The sequence below is a fragment of the Mobula birostris genome, chromosome 10 (genome assembly GCF_030028105.1).
Source record: "Mobula birostris isolate sMobBir1 chromosome 10, sMobBir1.hap1, whole genome shotgun sequence".
Taxonomy (NCBI): Eukaryota; Metazoa; Chordata; class Chondrichthyes; order Myliobatiformes; family Myliobatidae; genus Mobula; species Mobula birostris.
In genome coordinates, this window is record NC_092379.1 from 52847755 (window position 1) to 52869883 (window position 22129).

The 22129-nt window shown below is 45.7% G+C and overlaps 1 long non-coding RNA gene across 4 annotated transcripts in view; it reads right to left on the reverse strand.

The window, feature by feature from the left end:
* LOC140204041 (uncharacterized) overlaps positions 1-21681 on the reverse strand; it is a 31559-nt gene extending 9878 nt beyond the window's left edge. The window contains exons 1-4 of one of the 4 annotated variants that reach the window (XR_011887496.1): positions 20491-21681; positions 19162-19274; positions 13603-13724; positions 12681-13515 (exon numbers count right to left, since the gene is read on the reverse strand). This is a non-coding gene — a long non-coding RNA (uncharacterized lncRNA). Of the gene's footprint in view, positions 1-12680; positions 13516-13602; positions 13725-19161; positions 19415-20490 lie in introns of those variants that run through there. The other 3 variants (XR_011887495.1, XR_011887498.1, XR_011887497.1) reach the window with 3 other exon arrangements.
* Between the last annotated feature and the right edge of the window lie 448 nt (positions 21682-22129).

Below are 22129 nucleotides of genomic sequence, written 5' to 3' on the forward strand. Positions count from 1 at the left end.
TTATACTGGCTTTCCGAAGGAAGGAATTGAAAACCTTCAACTCGTTCAGAATGTCATTGCTATACATCCAACTAAAACCAGGATGAGGGAGCTGATCCATCCTATCGTAACTACTCTGTATTGGCTTCCTGTATCTTTTGGAGCTGATTTTTACTTGTTTTTAAAGCTCTCAATGGCCTAGGACCGGAGTACATCTCAGAATCACTTTAGAATTGAACTGACTTTATTACTTACATCCTTCATATACATGAATAAAAACCTTTGCATTACGTCTCCATCTAAATGTGCAATGTGCAATTTATAGTAATTTGTAATAAATAGTATGCTCAACAGGATAGTCAATATAATATAGAAATACAATTGTATCAGCATGAGTTCATCAGTCTGATGGCCTGGTGGAAGAAGCTGTCCCGGAGCCTGTTGGTCCTGGCTTTTATGCTGTGGTATGGTTTCTCAGAGGGTAGCAGCTGGAACAGTTTGTGGTTGGGGTGACTCAGGTCCCTAATGATCCTTCAGGCCCTTTTTACACACCTGTCCTTGTAAATGTCCTGAATCATGGGAAGTTCACAACTACAGATGTGCTGGGCTGTCCACACCACTCTCTGCAGAGTCTTGCGATTGAGGGAGGTACAGTTCCCATACCAGGCAGTGATGCAGCCAGTCAGGATGCTCTCAGTTGTGCCCCTCTAGAAAGTTCATTGGATTTGGGGTGCCACACAAAACTTCTTCAACCTTCTGAGGTGAAAGAGGTGCTGTTGTGCTTTTTTCACCACACAGCCGGTATGTACAGACCATGTGAGATCCTCGGTGATGTGTATCCCGAGGTACTTAAAGCTGTTCACCCTCTCAACCCCAGATTCATTGATGTCAATAGAGCTTAGCCCGTCTCCATTCCCCCCGTAGTCCACAACCAGCTCCTTTATTTTTGCGACAGTGAGGGAGAGGTTGTTTTCTTGTCACCACTGTGTCAGGGTGATGACTTCCTCTCTGTAGACTGCCTCATTATTATTTGAGATTAGGCCGATCAGTGTAGTGTCATCAACAAATTTAATTAGCAGATTCCTGAACTGAAGCCGTTCCTGAATTGCGGAGCCTGTGCCTCCTTGCTGATGGTAACAATGAGAAGAGAGCATGTCTTGGGTGATGAGGGTGGTCCCCAATGATAGATGCCACTTTGCTGAGACACCGCTCCTTGAAGATGTCTCGAATACAACTGAGACGAGTACCCAAGATGGAGCTGACTAATTTTACAACTTCCTGTGGCTTCTTTTGATCCTGTGCAGTCGCTCTCCCCCACCCCAAACCAGACAGTGATGCAGCCTGTCAGAATGCTCTCCACGGTACATCTGTAGGAGTTTTCGAGTGAATTGGGTGACAAACCAAATCTCCTCAAACTCCTGATGAAATATAGCTGCTGTTTTGCCTTCTTTTTAGCTGCATCGATATGTTGGGACCGGGTTAGATCCTCAGAGATCTTGACACCCAGGAACTTAAAGGGAGGTTGGGTAGAGGTGAGTGAATTCAGAAGTCATAGATCCCTGTAGAAAGTTAGAGGAGTCGGGAGGCAAATCTGGTAGAAGGATCTCATTGCAGCTGGTGGCAATGATGAAAGGTAGCATACTGGAGAGGCTGCTAAGGTGGAAGGTGAAGACCAGGGGAACTCTTGTCTATATTCTGTCTGGGGGAAGGGGTGAGAGCAGAAATCCAGGAAATTAGGACACTGAATACTCTGAGATCTTCTCCAGCTTCTGCATTCTGTCTACCTCTGTAGCCCTATAACCACAATTTCCTCTGTAAATGCCTCCTTCCACTGCATCCCTTCATAGCCTCTTCCAATCCTTACACTGACTTAGACCATAAGACATAGGAGCAGAATTATCCATTTGGCCCGTCGAGTCCAATTCACCATTCGATCAGACCTGATTTACTTTCCCTCTCAATCCAATCCTCCTGCCTTCTCCCCATAACTTTCCACTCCCTTAACTAATCAAGAACCAATCAACCTCTGCCACCACAGCTGAAGGTAGCAAAGAATACTTCAGATTCATCACTAAGGAAATTCCTCCTCATCTCTGTTCCAATTGGACATCCTTGTATGCTGAGACTCACTGACAATTGGAAAGGTCCTCTATGTCCACTCTCCTTAGGTCTTCCATCCCCTCTCTCCCATCCCTCTGCCTCGTATTTGCCTAGGACTGAATCCCTGAAATTCCTTGCAGAAGAAGGAGATGTCCTATGAGGCAGAGAGAGCTAGCGATTTTCCCTTTGGAGTGAATGAGGATGGGAGTTGATTTGACAGAGGTGTATAAAATGATAAGAGGCATAGCTAAAGTGGACAGCCTATGAAATTTTCCCAAGGTGGAAATGGCTAATAACAGGGGTCATAATTTCAGGGTGATTGCGGGAAAGTATAGGGGTAATTTTTTTACACAAAGGGGAAAAAGAAGACATGAGGTTGCCTTGGCAGTCAAAGTGAAGGATAATCCAAAGAGCTCTTACAAGTATATTAAGAGCAAAAGGATTGTAAGGGATAAAATTGGTCCTGTTGAAGATCAGAGTAGTCGGCTTTGTGCGGAACCAAAGGAAATGGGGAGATCTTAAATAGGTTTTTTGCCTCTGTATTTACTAAAGAAGCTGGCATGAAATCTATGGAATTGAGGGAATCAAGTAGTGAGACCATGGAAACTGTACGGATTGAAAAGGAGGAGGTGCTTGCTGTCTTGAGGAAAATTAAAGTGGGTAAATCCTTGGGACCTGACAGGGTGTTCCCTCGGACCTTGAAGGAGACTAGTGTTGAAATTGCGGGGGCCCTGGCAGAAATATTTAAAATGTTGCTGTCTACAGGTGAAGTGCCGGAGGATTGGAGAGTGGCTCATGTTGTTCCGTTGTTTAAAAAAGGATCGAAAAGTAATCCGGGAAATTATTGGCTGGTGAGTTTAACGTCAGTAGTAGGTAAGTTATTGGAGGGAGTACTAAGAGACAGAATCTACAAGCATTTGGATAGACAGGGGCTTATTAGGGAGAGTCAACATGGCTTTGTGCGTGGTAGGTCATGTTTGACCAATCTATTGGAGTTTTTCGAGGAGGTTACCGGGAAAGTGGATGAAGGGAAGGCAGTGGATATTGTCTACATGGACTTCAGTAAGGCCTTTGACAAGGTCCCGCATGGGAGGTTAGTTAGGAAAATTCAGTCGCTAGGTATACATGGAGAGGTGGTAAATTGGATTAGACATTGGCTCGATGGAAGAAGCCAGAGAGTGGTGGTAGAAAATTGCTTCTCTGAGTGGAGGCCTGTGACTAGTGGTGTGCCACAGGGATCAGTGCTGGGTCCATTGTTATTTGTCATCTATATCAATGATCTGGATGATAATGTGGTAAATTGGATCAGCAAGTTTGCTGATGATACAAAGATTGGAAGTGTAGTAGACAGTGAGGAAGGTTTTCAGAGCCTGCAGAGGGACTTGGACCAGCTGGAAAAATGGGCTGAAAAATGGCAGATGGAGTTTAATACTGACAAGTGTGAGATATTGCACGTTGGAAGGACAAACCAATGTAGAACATACAGGGTTAATGGTAAGGCACTGAGGAATGCAGTGGAACAGAGGGATCTGGGAATACAGATACAAAATTCCCTAGAAGTGTCGTCACAGGTAGCTAGGGTCGTAAAGAGAGCTTTTGGTACATTGGGCTTTATTAATCAAAGTATTGAGTATAAGAGCTGGAATGTTATGATGAGGTTGTATAAGGCATTGGTGAGGCCGAATCTGGAGTATTGTGTTCAGTTTTGGTCACCAAATTACAGGAAGGATATAAATAAGGTTGAAAGAGTGCAGAGAAGGTTTACAAGGATGTTGCCGGGACTTGAGAAACTCAGTTACAGAGAAAGGTTGAATAGGTTAGGACTTTATTCCCTGGAGCGTAGAAGAATGAGGGGAGATTTGATAGAGGTATATAAAATTATGATGAGTATAGATAGAGTGAATGCAAGCAGGCTTTTCCACTGAGGCAAGGGAAGAAAGAAACCAGAGGGCATGGGTTAAGGGTGAGGGGGGAAAAGTTTAAAGGGAACATTGGGGGGGCTTCTTCACACAGAGAGTGGTGGAAGTATGGAATGAGCTGCCAGACGAGGTGGTAAATGCGGGTTCTTTTTTAACATTTAAGAATAAATTGGACAGATACATGGATGGGAGGTGTATGGAGGGATATGGTCCATGTGCAGGTCAGTGGGACTAGGCAGAAAATGGTTCAGCACAGCCAAGAAGGGCCAAAGGGCCTGTTTCTGTGCTGTAGTTTCTATGGTTCTATGGTTAAAGAGCTGAGTGTGCAGAATATCCTGCCAGGGGTGATGGTAGAGGCATGTACATGAGGTGGATGATAGAAAAATGGAGAGCTACAGCGTGTAGGAAGGAAGGGTTAGATTGATCTTAGAGTAGCTTAAAGAGTCAGCACAACATTGGGCACTGAAGGATCTGCATTGTTCTGAATGTTCTATTTTACATTTGTTCTGTTTGATAAAATGAGAAAACTCCAAAACAATCCAGGTAATAACTCTCCTGACACAACAAGAACTGCTTCTTGGGACATCCAGCGCTCTCCGAGTCCCCTCAACATTGCAGCTTGAGTCAGAAAACCCCTTCTTTAGCAGCGTTCCCTCAGTACTGCCTCTTGTAGGAGCGGCCTTGTTGGAGTGGACAGTGTTAGAGTGGTCAGGCTTTGGCTCAACAGGCTTGGGCGAGAACAGGCTGAGGCTCTGAGTAAGTTTCGAGTGAGTTTTTATTTCTCTTTTATTGTCTATTAGTACATAGTTAGTGCAGTGAGAATGGGTACAGAGTTGGTGGTGTGTTCTTTGCGTGAGATGTGAGAACTTTGGAAGACTTCCACTCATTCCTGCATGAAGTACACCAAGTTGCATCTCCTTCAAGGCCATGTTCAGGAACTGGAGCTGCAACTTTGACCCCGATGGGAAAATGAGGAGCTGATAGATAAGAGCTGCAGAGAAGTAGTAAGTTGCAAAGGGCAGATACCGGGTGACCGTCAGGAGAGGGAAAGGGAAACAGTTTGGATACAGTTGGTGGGGGTGAGCAGACGACCTCCCAGAGGAGGCCACAGTGACTGGGTCACTGGCACTGTGACTAGCTTCGTGGTTCAGAAGTGAAGTGGGGAGAAGAGGATTTCAATAGTGACATGGGATTGCATTGTCAGAGCAGACAGGAGATTCTGCAGACATGAAAGATGGTATGCTGCCTCTCAGGTGCCAGGTCAGGGACGTCTCTGATTCAGTCCACAGCATTCTAAAGGGGGAGGGGGAGCAGCCAGAAGTCATTGTGCATATTGGTACCAACAACATAGGTAGGAAACGGGAGGAGGTCCTGAAGAGAGAATATTGAGAGTTGGGCAGAAAGCTGAAAAGCAGGACCTCAAGGGTATTAATCTCTGGATTGCTGCCTGTGCTGTGTGCCAGTGAGGGTAAGGGTAGGATGAATGTGTGGCAGAGGAATTGATGCAGGGGCAGGTTTTCTGATTTCTGGATCACTGGGATCTCTCCTGGGGAATGTATGACCTGAAGAAAATGGACGGGTTATGTCTGAACCCGAGAGTGAATATCCTTGCAGGCCCATTTGATAGAGCTGTTGGGGAGGGTTTAAGCTAGTCTGATATGGGGATGGGAACCCAACTGATAGGGCTGAGGATGAAGCAGTTGGTGTACAATTAGATACAGTGTGTGGTGAGACTGTGAGGCAGGAAAAGCAGGTGATAGGGACAAATTGCATTCAGTGGGATGAGTTAAATGTAATATAGGGGCGAAATTGAAAAGGGTGATGAACACAGGACTGAAGGTGTTATATTTGAATACACACAGCTTATGGAATGAGGTAGATGATCTTAAAACCATAAGACATAGGAGCAGAATTAGGCCATGCTCTGTCATTCCATCGTGGCTGATTTATTATCCCTCTCAACCCCATTCTCCAGCCTTCTCCCCTGTAACCTTTGATGCCCTGACTAATCAAGAACCTATCAACCTCTGCTTTAAATATACCCATTGACTTGGCATCTACAGGCATCCGTGGCAATAAATTACAGTGATTTGCCAACCTCAGGCTAAAGAAATTCTCCTCATCTCTGTTCTAAATGGACGTCCCTTTATTCTGAGGCTGTGCCCTTTGATCCTACTCTGGTCCTAGATTCACCTATTAAAGGAAACATTCCCTCCTCATCCACTCTTCCTGGGCCTGTCAGTATTTGATAGGTTTTAATGAGATCCCCCTTATTCTTCTAAACTCCAGAGAGTACATACCCAGAGCCATCGAATGCTCCTCATACATTAACCCTTTTATTCTCGGAATCATTCCTGTGAAACTCCTCTGGACCCTCTCCAATGCCAGCACAACCTTTCATAGATAAGCAGCCCAAAACTGCTCATAATACCCAACTGCAGTCTGACCAATGTCTAATCAAACCTCAGCATTACATCCTCGTTCTTATTCTAGTCCTGTTGAAATGACTCAATTGGCAAGTGTTACGTACCCCGTAACTGAGTTGCCAAACCAGCAGGAATGGATCACTCAGTTGGAGTCTGGATTACTAGAACTAAGAAGGTTTTATTAAAGAAACAAGCAACACAGTACTCTAATCAAAAGGATAATGAATGCAACAGTTCAGCAATGATAAACATGCATGTACACAGAATTAAGATAACAGGATCAATCAAGCTCTATCGTTGTCTAGGGGTAAATGACCAGTTTCAAAGTGACACAAAGTCCAGTTCAATTTAGTTCAGTTCAGTTCGCAGTAATCGCTGCCATGGGAGATGGACAATGTGGGGGAAGGAGAGAGAGAGCAAAACGAATGAAAATTAAAACGACTTCCACACACAGACCTTCGCAGTCAGCTTTCGGGCAAGCCCTTTGTGATGTCATCTGAGGTCACCGACCGTGACCCCCTCCGTTTCCAGATACGATTGTTTCTCTGCGGTGAACCTGGCACCCAGGCAAGGGTGGACACACACCAGGTTCCCGCCGATCGTGCCTTTCCACCCTGTGCGTCTATGGCCCGGTACATCCCACTGACTTTTGAGAGACGCACCGCTCCCAGGGTCTTGCTACCTCGGGTGTCATGCGTGTCCTGCCTTAGCGAACCTGTCCCTTTTTATCCCCCTGCTGGGGTATCGCCTGTCCATCACTTCAAACAGTTCAGGGTTCAAAGGGGGAGCCGATCTTGACAGCTCTCCTTCCTTCATTAATATCTCCAAATGCTGCTCCATTGTTTTCCTTATCTCTCTCTCTCCTGAAGACAGGTGGCAGACCAACTGCTGATCCCACTGGTGCCAGCCCAGGCCAGCTAACATCTTAATCTATGTGTATTCTTGTCACACAAGTTAACCCTTAGGGAATCCTGCTCAAGGGCTCCCAAGTCCCTTTGCACCTCTGATTTTGAATTTTCTCTCCACTTAGAAAATACTCTATGCCTTTCCTTCTTCTACCAGAGTGCATGACCATACACTTCCCTGCACTCTATTCCATCTGAAACTTCTTTGCGTATTCTCCTCATTTGTCTAAGTCCATCTGCAGACTCCCTGCTTCCTCAGCACTACCTGACCCTCCACCTATCTTTGTATCTTCCACAAACTTGGCCACAGAGCCAATGATCAATCAGTCCTTGTCCACCATCACGCTTCTTCTGGCCATAGGTTCCCTGAGCCGGTGGAACCACTGACTTGCAGTGCGACGTGTGGATCCACATCGGCTCCCCTATAATCTTCAGAGTTGTAGATGTAGCTAGTGATACCAGAAACGGTCCTTCCCGACTGGGTTCAGTCCTGTTTCACCAGTATATAGTCTGCACAGTCTTCTGGGCTTCACATACGTGAAATGGGAACCTTTAAGAACTTGTGTCAGTGCTATACAATAATGCAACATGCTATATATACAAACGTGTGTATAATAGAGATGTCCATCTGTTTTACTGAAAGGGGAAGAGTGGCTGGCAAGCACATGCGATGTCCCAAAAATCTCATGCAGAAATAGGCCTGTCACATGGTTTGGAGCACAGTGCGTTGCCATGCAAGCCAGCTGAAGCGCCTCTGGCCACTTTTAGCTCGGACTGATCATGCTTTTAGCTAACCTGCTCTTCACGGCCCCGCTCTGTCTTTCAGCAGCCCCTGTAGACGGTGGTAAGGGCAGGTGAAACGAAGCTTACACTGCAAGGCTGTTGTCAACTCCTATATAACTATAGTCAACCTATAAACTGAGGACCATTATCACTCGAGAATTTCTCAGCGATCCCAAATCTAAAAATAGCTTCTCATAAAAAAGAAAGTTCAGCAAAGGTTACAGCACCATTTCTGAGGTGGATAAGCTCCTACCCATCATGATAACGAGGAAGCTACAGCAAGGAGAGGGTTAAAGATAACACTCAGGCAAGATAATGTGTAGTCAACTCAGACAAGTGGGACCTTTGAAGTGAGAGCTTTTGAGGAAAAGTCTTTGAAGAGCACAGCTTCCCTTTGCAAAGCAGGGGTGCTGGAGCCATTTGACATACTGAGATATGTTAAGGGTATAGTGAATGGGCACAAAGCACACTTTATACTTTATTGTTGCCAAACAATTGATACTAGAACTTACAATCATCACAGTGATATTTGATTCTGCACTTCCCACTCCCTGGATTATAAACATTAAATATTAAAAATAGTAATAATTTGTAAATATTAAAAATTTAAATTATAAATCATAAATAGAAAATAGAAAAATGGAAAGTAAGGTAGTGCAAAAAAACCGAGAGGCAGGTCCAGATATTTGGAAGGTACGGCCCAAATCCGGGTCAGGATCCGTTCGGCAGTCTTATCACAGTTGGAAAGAAGCTGTTCCCAAATCTGGCAGTATGAGTCTTCAAGCTCCTGAACCTTCTCCCGGAGGGAAGAGGGACGAAAAGTCTGTTGGCTGGGTGGGTCGTGTCCTTGACCATCCTGGCAGCACTGCTCCGACAGCGTGCGGTGTAAAGTGAGTCCACGGACGGAAGATTGGTTTGTGTGATGTGCTGTGCCGTGTTCACGATCTTCTGCAGCTTCTTCTGGTCTTGGACAGGACAACTTCCATACCAGCTTGTGATGCACTCTAGAAGAATGCTTTCTACGGTGCATCTATAAAAATTAGTGAGGGTTTTAGGGGACAGGCCAAATTTCTTAGTTTTCTCAGGAAGTTAAGGCACTGGTGGGCCTTCTTGGAAGTGGACTCTGCTTGGTTGGACCAAGTCAAGTAAGAAAGGAACAGTGACCTTACTAATGCAAACACGAGGAAATCTGCAGATGCTAGAATTTCAAGCAACGCACATAAAAATTGCTGGTGAACGCAGCAGGCCAGGCAGCATCTATAGGAAGAGGTACAGTCGACGTTTCGGGCTGAGACCCTTCGTCAGGACCTTACTAACTTCACAGAAACATCAGTTTGCACTTTTCATTTACAGTATTTTTAACACCTGTATTGTGAATGTAATGCACCGTGCAAATAAGGGGCTTGACCAAAATGGTCAAAATCCACAGCTGCTAGTCAACTCTGTATAAAAATACCATCTCTCTGTTCTGACTTCAGTGGGGCCACGTTGCTCTCCTTGTACTCAAGTACAATACAGTATGTTTGAAGAATGAGTGCAAGTTTTCAGAATCTAGTTAACCAGTGATGACAGTTGCAGGTTTTTTGACCCAGTGAGCCTAGGCTGACCGTGGTGCCCACCCAGCTAGTCCAACTTTCCTGCATTCAGCCTGTATCTCACTAACTCCCACTCCTCTCTGTACCTATCCAAGTGCTTCTTGAATAACACTATCGCACCTGCCTCAAACACTTCCTCTGACAGTGCACAGTATATTGCTAACTGGAGATGAGATGAGAATGTAACAGAGGTGTAATGAGTTCTTTGGGCCTGTGGGGGCCAGTAGAGATCATTATGGTCTGAGGTTTTTAGTTCCTGAATCAGTTAATTGTTGTTTAACAAGAGTTGTTAATCATTTAGAGTTCCTTGTGTTTTTCTCGAGCAATTTGCTCTTTGTAATATGGCCTCCTGGTGCTGTCTGCTTAAGCTTGTTAAGTTTATTCTGATGGGCTCAGGGACTCTGTGTTACTGGTATTATTGAATCATATGCCCGATTAGCACTCATCACAGGGTCCTAGTTTTGAGAAAGTTAGTTCTTGTAGTGCCGCTTGGTTGAGTCACTGGTGTTCTTTTGAAATTATTATGAATGAACTCTGATCATCATCTCTGCAAGAGGGTCTGTCCTTCCTCTGCACTTGGGATCCGATATTGCCAATGCACATCATGACTGGAAGGATGGCAACACACACACACACACACACCCCCCAACTAGGGATCCATTCACTTTCGATACTCCACTATACTCTTGCACATAGTGTGCTTTGTTCCCCAAAGACTTTTCTGCCTCTGATGCATTATGCTTAATTGTACTAGTTGATGAACAAAAATTGCATTGAAGAGAAATCTGGAGTGTATGGGGAGCCTCATCACACTGGGCTGCCACATGGCCATATGAGCCTGCCAGGGCCGATCTGACAATGGAGTCAGCTCATCTGTTCCCTCCAGTTATTTCCACATTCCTGTTAGTATGAGCCGCAAATTTTATAACAGCAATGGCAGTAATTGAAAAGCAGAAAAAAAATTTAGTTAATTCACCGTGTCCAATCAGAGTTCCCAAAGAGCTGAGAAACGCACTGTTACGTACCCCGTGATGGGTTAAATAACCAGCAGAAATGGAAAACACTTTGGAGTCTGGTATTGCTATTAACTAATACTCGTTTATTAGTAACTACGCAATACAGTAATAAAATTCAGGTATATCTGACAGGTTAGCAAAGTTCATGCATATATAAGTGTGGAAATATATAAAAGTCAAGCTTCTTCAAGCTTAGGAGCTAATTGGATACAGTCTTACGATGATGGGTAAAGGGAATCAGTTCAGTTCATGGTATTTAGTTGAGTAGTGTTGGAGACAGAGAGAGTTGTTTAGTTCTTCAGGTAAGCTGATGCCGCCGATCTTCTGCTGTCCTCCAAAATCTTTTATAAGTCACCGAATGTGACCACAACAAGGGGACCGTCTTCTGTGGTGAAGTTATCAACCCAGGCGAGGGTTGGACACACTAATAACTCCCCACTGGTCACCCCTTGTCTATACTGCGAGAGCCACTGATCGATCCTCCAAAAAACCCACTTTTCTGCGGACACAACAAAGCTCATGCAGTGTCCAAAACCATGTGTCTATCTAACAACCAGCTGACCTTGTATTTACCTCAGCGTGCTGAACAGCAGCTGTCCATCACATAACGCCGCCCTCGGTTACCATGACCAGCCAGAAGCTGACAGCAGTAGTCAGTGTCCTTGCAGAAATCCCAAACAAACTGTGAGCTGTCTTGCACCCACCCACATACATCTCTCGGTAACAAGCTGTCTGTGCTGTACAGCTGCACGCTCTCTCTCTTTTAAAGGCACAGTCCATAAGGGATAATTCAGGATCCCATCACACACGCCTACTTTCCATAACTGTCCATAGTCATGTGTTACTCCTAAGGCGTAATGTGTAAATTATAAACATTTACGCAGCGCCAGTTACAAGGGTGCAGGCAAAAAAAAATTGGCTGCTTGAGCAGAACATGAGGGTAGGTAGCTGTGGTGAGTATAAGGTGCACATACAGCATACCCACTAAGCACTTCTCCAGTGTCAGGTCGAGAGGAAAAGCCAAAGACAAATGACATGCAGGTTTACACCAGGTGACAACAGGCCAGGAAAGGAGTACAAGTTCTTCAGTACCGTTCGGGAAAGGATCATTTAAACCGTGTAGTCAGCGCTGCTGCTGGCAGGTGGAGGCAGAAACTGTTACCTTAGCACCGGGGACGTCTTCAAGCTCAGTGGCCAGACCTTCGTAGACAACCCCATCCTTTACCCCGCTGTTTCACTGCCCCATTTCCATGTTTCTTGAATCAAAGAGTTGTAAACCCATACGTTTGCAATGCGATTATCTAAATAACTATACTGTTCAAAACAAAATTAACAGCAGGCTCAAGTGAGTCACAAGAGCAAAATGAGTATAAAACTTCAGTTTACGGTGAAATTCTGAGCAGAAGTTAATCTGGTAATGGTTAGCCACCAGCTGGTCACTGTTAGTTTAGTTAAATCTAACACAGAATTAAATGAATTGAACATTCAAATTCTGTAAGACATCTGTTATAATTTTTTTAATATGTGAAATGGGTGGGGGAGGGGTGTTGCTTTGCTACTGCTTGTGCGGGGGAGGGGGAGAGGGGGCTTTGGGATTCTAACATTTCCTGTGATATATTCTTTTGGGGTTCTGTTTTCTTGTGGATGTCTTTGAAAATTAAGAATTTCAGGTTGTATGCTGCATAAATTCGCTGATAATAAATTGAAGCATTTGGAATTTTGAATATTACCTACAGGCTAGAGTGGAGCAGCGTCTGGGGCTTTAGTGCTCACACAAGTCTTCCTTCACAGATGTAATCCTTTGATGTTGCAATTACCTCCAGCTATGTTGTAAAACACACAATTTTATTTAACTCTTCTCACCTCACACAAGTAACAACACACATTTCGGCAAAAATAAACTTTATTGATAATAAAAAAATACATAAAAATGCCTTTTAATTCTTCATTCACAGTCAATGCTTTCAGAACTGGTCTGTTACGTTCCGTAAAACCAGTCGGACTGCTGCCTTTCCTGCTTATTTATTTAGAGATACCACATGGACTAGATTAGATTAGATTAGATTATGAGGACATGCAGTCCTTTTTTATTGTCATTTAGTAATGCATGCATTAAGAAATGATACAATGTTCCTCCAGTGTGATATCACTGAAACACAAGACAGACCAAGACTGAAAAACTGACAAAAACCACATAATTATAACATATAGTTACAACAGTGCAAAGCAATACCGTAATTTGATAGAAGACCAGACCATGGGCACGATAAAAAATGTCTCAAAGTCTCTCAAAAGTCCCAACATCTCACGCAGACAGTAGAAGGGAGAGACTCTCCCTGTCATGAGCCTCCAGTGTTGCAAACTTGCCGATGCAGCATCCTGGAAGCACCGAACACAGCCGACTCTGAGTCCGTCCGAAAACTTCAAGCCTCCGACCAGCCCTCCGACACCGAGCACTGAGCACCATCTCTGCCAAGCACTTCGACCCCAACCCCGGCCGCCAGCAACAGCCAAACCGAGGATTTGGGGCCTTCCCCTCTGGAGATTCTCGATTGCACAGTAGCAGCGGCAGCGAACCGGACATTTCAGAAGTTTCTCCAGATGTTCCTCTGTGCTTCTCACGTCTGTCTCCACCAAATCAAAATTGTGCACAGCATCCTACTTACAAATACAATATCATTCACCGGAGAGGCCGCACGCACTGCGTCGCATCGCCATCTTCTCCTCCCTTCCGTATGACGTAAGAAGGAACTAGGGAAGTTTTTTCAGACTTACCCATAGGTAAAGCAATACTTGGATAAAGTACAACATTAGTTAGTACATAGGAATGTCACCAAGACAGTACACACAGCAGTAAGTGAGGATAACAGAGAACTTACCAATAGTAATCACACGCCATTGGTGGGTTACATCCACTGGATTTTGCACATTGGTTGCTTGTCAAACTTTGTGCACAGTTTTTCATTGATTCTATTGTATTTCTTTGTCCTACCACGAATACCTGCAAAAAGTGGTTGTATATACATGTTTTGATAATATATTTGCTCTGAATTTTAATCTGGGATGGTCGCTGAAACTGATTTTCTGAATTTATGAACTCAACTGTAGTTTTCATAATTGTATTATTGTACTCATATTTATGTTTTACTTATTTTTTTCAAACTGAAACAAAGGTGTAGTTGTATAATGACAAATGATGCAGGGCAGGATAAATTTAACGCAACTGAACTGGGGTATTACAAGTCCCTTCCAGCCCTTCGACCCGCACTGCCTCCTCCCACTAGTTTAACCCCAGCCTAATCACAGGACAACTTACAACGACCAGTTAACCTCCTAACCGACAAGTCTTTGGACAGTGGAAGGAAACGGGAGAACCCAAAGGAAACCCTTGTGCACCCGTGAAGAAATGTACAAACTTGTTTAGAGAAGGTGCTGGAATTGAACTCAGAACACCGACGCTTCGAACTGTAATAGCGTCACGCTAACCGCTATGCCTCCATGGCACGGCCCCATGGGGTGGCACACTTCTACAACAAATGAGGGGCTTCCTCACCCGACCCGGCCCCCTGCCTCTCCAGTAGCAGAAGAAGACGACACTGTGGTCCTCTTCCCTGAGTTTCAATGTGTCCCTCAGCATGTTCTAGGGTTAACCCGGAATATGTTACACATGGATTCAATGCATTGATTAACACTGCTGTCTGGGTGTTGTGTGACACTGTGTGTCTGATGCCAGGTAACGGTGCAAGGGAAACATTTTCTGAGAGTAGCTACCGAATCAGTTTGGGATGCATTTGAATCAGCATTTCACTCACCTCCAGCCTTGTGCATGTACAGATTCCCGATTTGTATCATCAATCGCCGTCTGTATTAATAGTCAACGGAAACCAACATGGGGCGACACAGCAGTGTTGTCGTTAGCGTGACGCTTTACAGCGCCGTTAACTGGGTTCGAGTATGGAGTCTATACGTTCTGCTCGTGACCATATGTCCAAACAGAAATAAAGCCGATGATATTTTGAAGTTATAAAGTATTTGTCCCCTAGCTGGTGTGTGCATTGCAAGGTAACATCCTGATCTCGTCTCACTATGCCATATGGCTGCAATCCTCTGCTGAGCAAAGGGAAGCTACGCTCTGTCCGCCAGAGAAAGCAGGATCTCCCAGTGGCCACACATTTTAATTCCACGTCCCATTCCCATTCTGACATGTCTATCCATGGCCTCCTCTACTGTAAAGATGAAGCCACACTCAGGTTGGAGGAACAACACCTTATATTCCATCTGGGTAGCCTCCAACCTGATGGCATGAACATTGACTTCTCTAACTTCCGCTGATGCCTCACCTCCCCTTCATACCCCCTTACTTATTTATTATTAAATTTCTTCCCTCTCTCTCTCCCTTTTCTCCCTCTGTCCCTCTGACTATACCCCTTGCCCATCCTTTGGGCTTCCCCCCCCTTGTCTTTCTCCCTGGGCCTCCTGTCCCATGATCCTCTCGTATCCCTTTTGCCAATCACCTGTCCAGCTCTTGGCTCCATCCCTCCCCATCCTGTCTTCTCCTATCATTTTGTATCTCTCCCTCCTCCCCCCCCCCCACTTTCAAATCCCTTACTCACTCTTCCTTCAGTTAGTCCTGACGAAGGGTCTCGGCCTGAAACGGCGACTGCACCTCTTCCTACAGATGCTGCCTGGCCTGCTGCGTTCACCAGCATTCTTTGTGTGTGTTGCTATGCTCTTCAAAGACCTTTCTTCAGAGGCTTCTCTTGCCTGGACTGACTGCACAGGAACTGCAAACTATCTCTGCCTGGACTTTACCTTAACTCCTGTCTTGCTGCACAGTAGCATTCGCAAGTTTCCCTGCAGGAAAATGATGGCGAGCTCACGGGGTTGATTCACACTGGGATCGGCCTTCAGATTTATTTATTTAGAGATCAAGCTTGGTAACAGGGCCTTCTGGCCCAGCGAGACCACTCCACCCGGTTACATCCATGACCCACTAACCCGAGAGGGAAGGGTTAGATTGATCTTTGAATAGGGTAAAGAGTCGCACAGCATGGTTGGCCAAAGCTCTATGATATTGGTCCCACGCCGCTTTCAAGTGCACAGCCCGTCCTTCATGCTCAGGTCGCCTCTACCCCAATTGTAACCTTAATCTTGTAGGAATAACGAGTGTTCCCTCCATGAGAAAGAATGAGGAAAGTTTTCCAAACTCACACGGAGGTCAAATAATACTTGGAGAAAGTACGACATTAATTATTCCATTGGAATGTGGCCATGACGCTACACACAGCAGCTGGTGAGGATAGCAACTCAGTATTAACCACATGACACTGGCGGATTACATCGGCTGTTCTCTCACACAATGATTGCCTGTCAGTCTTTGTGTGTGGTTTTCCATTGATTCTATTGTATTTCTTTGTTCTACCGTGAATGCCTGCAAAAATGAATCTTACATATCTTTCTAATATATTTACTTTGAAAACTAAGTGATTTTATGAATTTGTTTATTAACCCAACAGTTTTAATACTCTACCTTGCCGAGGCACAGCGACAACTCCTCTTATTTACCCCTCGATCATGACTCCACTAAGGAGCACCAGGCCATTGTCTCCCACACCATCACCGACTTTATCCGCTCAGGGGATCTCCCATCCACTGCTACCAACCTTATAGTTCCCACACCTCACACTTCCCGTTTCTACCTCCTACCCAAGATCCACAAACCTGCCTGTCCTGACAGACCTATTGTCTCAGCTTGCTCCTGCCCCACCAAACTCGTTTCTGCATACCTCCACACGGTTTTATCCCCACTTGTTCAATTCCTTCCTACCTATGTTCGTGACACTTCTCACGCTCTTAAACTTTTCGATGATTTTAAGTTCTCTGTCCCCCACCGCTTAATTTTCACCATGGATGTCCAGTCCCTATATACTTCCATCCCCCATCAGGAAGGTCTCAAAGCTCTTTTTGGATTCCAGACCTAATCAGTTCTCCTCTACCACCACTCTGCTCCTTCTAGCGGAATTAGTCCTTACTCTTGATAATTTCTGCTTTGGCTCCTCCCACTTCCTCCAAACTAAAGGTGTAGCTATGGGCACCCGTATGGGTCCTAGCTATGCCTGCCTTTTTGTTGGCTTTGTGGAACAATCTATGTTCCATGCCTATTCTGGTATCTGTCCCCCACTTTTCCTTCGCTACATCCACGACTGCATTGGCGCTGCTTCCTGCACGCATGCAGAGCTCGTTGACTTTATTAACTTTGCCTCCAACTTTCACCCTGCCCTCAAGTTTACCTGGTCCATTTCCGACACCTCCCTCCCCTTTCTAGATCTTTCTGTCTCCGTCTCTGGAGACAGCTTATCCACTGATGTCTACTATAAGCCTACTGACTCTCACAGCTATCTGGACTATTCCTCTTCTCACCCTGTCTCTTGCAAAAACGCCATCCCCTTCTCGCAATTTCTCCGTCTCCGCTGCATCTGCTCTCAGGATGAGGCTTTTCATTCTAGGATGACGGAGATGTCTTCCTTTTTTAAAGAAAGGGGCTTCCCTTCCTCCGCTATCAACTCTGCTCTTAAACGCATCTACCCCATTTCACGTACATCTGCTCTCACTCCATCCTCCCGCCACCCCACTAGGAATAGGGTTCCCCTGGTCCTCACCTACCACCCCACCAGCCTCCGGGTCCAACATATTATTCTCCGTAACTTCCGCCACCTCCAACGGGATCCCACCACTAAGCACATCTTTCCCTCCCCCCATCTCTCTGCATTCCGCAGGGATCCCTCCCTACGCAACTCCCTTCTCCATTCATCCCCCCCATCCCTCCCCACTGATCTCCCCCTTGGCACTTATCCATGTAAGCGGAACGAGTGCTACACATGCCCGTACACTTCCTCCCTTGCCACCATTCAGGGCCCCAAACAGTCCTTCCAGGTGAGGCAACACTTCACCTGTGAGTCGGCTGGGGTGATATACTGCGTCCGGTGCTCCCGATGTGGCCTTTTATATATTGGCGAGACCCGACGCAGACTGGGAGACCGCTTTGCTGAACACCTACGCCCTGTCCGCCAGAGAAAGCAGGATCTCCGAGTGGCCACACATTTCAATTCCACATCCCATTCCCATTCTGACGTGGCTATCCATGGCCTCCTCTACTGTAAAGATGAAGCCACACTCAGGTTGGAGGAACAACATCGTATATTCCGTCTGGGTAGCCTCCAACCTGATGGTATGAACATCGACTTCTCTAACTTCCGCTAATGCCCCACCTCCCCCTCGTACCCCATCTGTTACTTATTTTTATACACACATTCTTTCTCTCACTCTCCTTTTTCTCCCTCTGTCCCTCTGAATATACCCCTTGCCCATCCTCTGGGTCCCCCCCCCCACCTTGTCTTTCTTCCCAGACCTCCTGTCCCATGATCCTCTCATATCCCTTTTGCCTATCACCTGTCCAGCTCTTGGCTCCATCCCTCCCCCTCCTGTCTTCTCCTATCATTTTGGATCTCCCCCTCCCCCTCCAACTTTCAAATCCCTTACTCACTCTTCCTTCAGTTAGTCCTGATGAAGGGTCTCGGCCTGAAACGTCGACTGCACCTCTTCCTAGAGATGCTGCCTGGCCTGCTGCGTTCACCAGCAACTTTTATGTGTGTTGCTTGAATTTCCAGCATCTGCAAAATTCCTGTTGTTTGTAGTTTTAATAATTGTGTTTTACTAATATTTTTGTTTTACCTATTTTTTTCAAACTGAGTCAGAGTTATAGATGGTAGTGTGGTGGTCAGCACAACACTTTACAGTACCAGTGACCCAGGTTCAATTCCTATTGCTGCCTGTAAAGAGTTTGTATGTTCTCCCCGTGACCATGTGGGTTTCCTCCGGGTGCTCCGGTTTCCTCCCACACTGCAAAGGCGTACCGGCTGGAAGGTTAATCAGTCACAGTAAATTGTCCCATGATTGGGCTGGGGTTCAGTTGGGGACTTCTGGGTGGAAGGCCCAATTCTGCGCTGTATCTCAATCAATAAACGGATCGAAGGACAAAGGGTGTAAGACAGGATAGCTATCGGTGTTCCATCTGGGTATGATGAGCAGCAGCAGTAAGTGTGAATCCAGCTCTTTGCTGACATCTCAGAGCCAAGGTGATTAACAACTCCACAGGGGGTCAGGGGGTGCATGTGAACCTTCACCCCAGCATTAACTCACTGACATCGCAGGAGGACAGAACCATACAGCTGAATTGGACCTTGCACGCCAACATGCCTGTTCACACTGGTCCCATTTTCCCACATTTGCCCCATGACCTTCCGAACCATTCCTGTCCAAGTGCCCATCAAAACCTCTTTTAAAAGTTGTTATCATGCCTGCTTCAAATACTTCCTCTGCAGCTCATTCCATACAAGCACAAAGTTCCCCTCCCTCCTTAAACCTCTGCCCTCTAGTACCTGAAGCAGTCGTCAAGATTATTTGGGCTTCTGATATCTGGTGATGGAAACTTTCAACAGTCCACAGTACAGTAACATGTGTTCGCTCACAGGATAGATGTTCTTCTGTTTTGCTGAAAAGAGAGGGGCATCCCAACACTAGAACACGCAGAGATAGGTCTCTTACACAGTTTGGAGCACAGTGCTTGTCATGAGGGCCAGCGAAAGCACCCCTGGACACATTAGCTTGGTCTCTTCACGCAGTTTAGCCAACCTACATTTCAGGATATAAAAATTGCTGGTGAACGCAGCAGGCCAGGCAGAATCTATAGGAAGAGGTACAGTCGACGTTTCGGGCTGAGGCCCTTCGTCAGGACTAACTGAAAGAAGAGATAGTAAGAGGTTTGAAAATGGGAGGGGGAGGGGGAGATTCGAAATGATAGGAGAAGACAGGAGGGGGAGGGATGGAGCCAAGAGCTGGACAGCTGATTGGCAAAGGGGATATGAGAGGATCATGGGACAGGAGGCCCAGGGGGAAGGAAAAGTGGGTGGGGGAACCCAGAGGATGGGCAAGGGGTATAGTTAGAGGGACAGACGGAGAAAAAGGAGAGAGAGAGAAAAAATGAATAAAAATAATAATAATAAATAAACAAATAAGGGATGGGGTGTGAAGGGGAGGTGGGGCATTAGCGGAAGTTAGAGAAGTCGATGTTCATGCCATCAGGTTGGAGGCTACCCAGATGGAATATAAGGTGTTGTTCCTCCAACCTGAGTGTGGCTTCATCTTGACAGTAGAGGAGGCCGTGGATAAACATATCAGAATGGTCCAGTCCTGTCTTTCAGCTGCCCCATAAGATTGAGGATGGTGAGGACACGTGAAATGGTATTTACCCCACAAGGCTTTTGTCAGCTCCTATATAACTTTTGATGCTGAAGAAGGGAATGGCTAACCACTTCTGAGGAAACATTTGCCGAGGACAATCAAGGTGACCACGATTGCCTACGTTGTACGGCATGGCACAAAATGATGATGAAGGTATAACTTTACCAAAAGTGAGGATCTCTATCACTTGAAATTTGCTCAGCAATTTCAAACCGAGGTATAAATTCTCATGTAGCCCCCCCGACCACCCTCAGGGTCGCTCGGCTCGCTGTTGTCTAGGGAAACAACCTCGGCCCCACTAAACTGGGTAATTAGTTTGTGCGGATGCTGTGTGATGTACCCCACCCCGCCCATATAACAGACAATACACCAGATACGATTAAATGATTTACAGTTTATAGATATTACTGGAACTATAATTAATAGAGAATAAAATATAAAAGGAAAATAAAAGGCGCCACACTTACCAAAGTTCAATCTTTTCGTGCACAAAACAGTTGGAGCTCAGGACCCTTCTTCTTCACCCTGCGACCCCCTCGGACCACCTCGACCGGCCGCCTGGGACCAACAACAGTGGTTGACCAGACGCTCCACACTAGTCCGTCTCCGTCTCCTCGCCGAACGGCCCGCTCGGGGTCCGACCCTGTTAGTGGACTCACAGCATCTGGTCCATCCTCTGTCTCTGTCTCCCGCCTTCTCCCCCAAAACCCCGCGCATACAGTATCTTCAAATACACCAAAACCATAACAACTATCCCAATTGGTTCATAACATCCTCTTATCAGTAACGTGATTCAATAAACTGGTAGCGGGAAGGACTTTCTCGGCGTTTAACATAACAAAGAAGCATTCCCGAGTATAACAGGACAAGGAAGCCATTTTAAATTTAACATACAAAGAAAAGAAAGACCCCGTACACTCATAATAAAAAATCAACAACAATTACAACGTTATTTCCCTAAGTTGGATAGGCTTTTACCCATGGAGACAACAAACACAATAACAACTACAAAATCACAACCCAAATATTGAAGTCCGTTTGGAGGTGCAGAAATAACTTCCAGGGGGAGGGTCCAGCAGCTGCAGATACCGACAGTGTGTTTCGAGATTATGTCTTTAGCAAGTCATACAGTTAATTTACTTGCCATAATCGAGAATCTTTTTGATTACACCCATCATCCAGCACATAGTGTGTTTTAGTCCATAGTTTGGTGCATCACGCTGGAATTGTTTATAAAAACAATTGAGGTAATTAAAAAGCAGGAAAAGATTCATAGTTAATTCGTCGTATTTTATCCACGTTCTGAAGAGGTGGGAAACCCACCATTCCATGATTGTCCATTGTCATGTCCTATTCTTAAGGCGCCACAGCACCGTCGTGGTTAACAACGCTTTACAGTTTAGGTGACCCAGGTTCAATTCCCGCCGCTGCCTGTAAGGAGTTTGTACGTTCTCCCCGTGACCGCGTGGGGTTCCTCCGGGTGCTCCGGTTTCCTCCCACAATCCAAGTATGTATTGGTTGATAGGGTAACTGGTCATTGTAAATTGTCCTTTGATAAGGATAGGGTTAAATTAGGAGCCTGCTGGTCAGCGTAGCTCGAAGGGCTGGATATCTCATTAGCAAGTAAATAAGTAAATGAGGAGGTTCTGTGTAAACGTTTACAGCAGCACCGGCTGCAAGGACGCAGGCCTGTGTTCAGGTCGAGAGGTTCAGCAGAACGGGGGGGAAGGGAGCCGTACTGCCTCAGCTGCTCTACGAGCTGGAGATAAAGCCAAAGAATGACATACAGGCTTTCATCAGGTGGCACTTTACAATGAGCAGAATTAAAATTGTACCGGTTCTTAAGTGTAGTTCAGGAACAGAATATTTAAAGTAGTCTATTGTGCTGGAGACGGAAACTGTAATCAAGGTTGCCTTGGCCCAAGGGCATCTTCGAGCCAGTGCCCAGCCTATCGGTAAAAAACATATCCCTTGTGGATGGACATCCCAATGTTTTAGCCCTACTATGTCCACCATCCCACTTCCATCCTTGTTGACCTGAATCAAAGAGCTATGAAATCATCACTTACAACAGCATTAGGTTCCTTAAGGGGCCATAACCAGGGG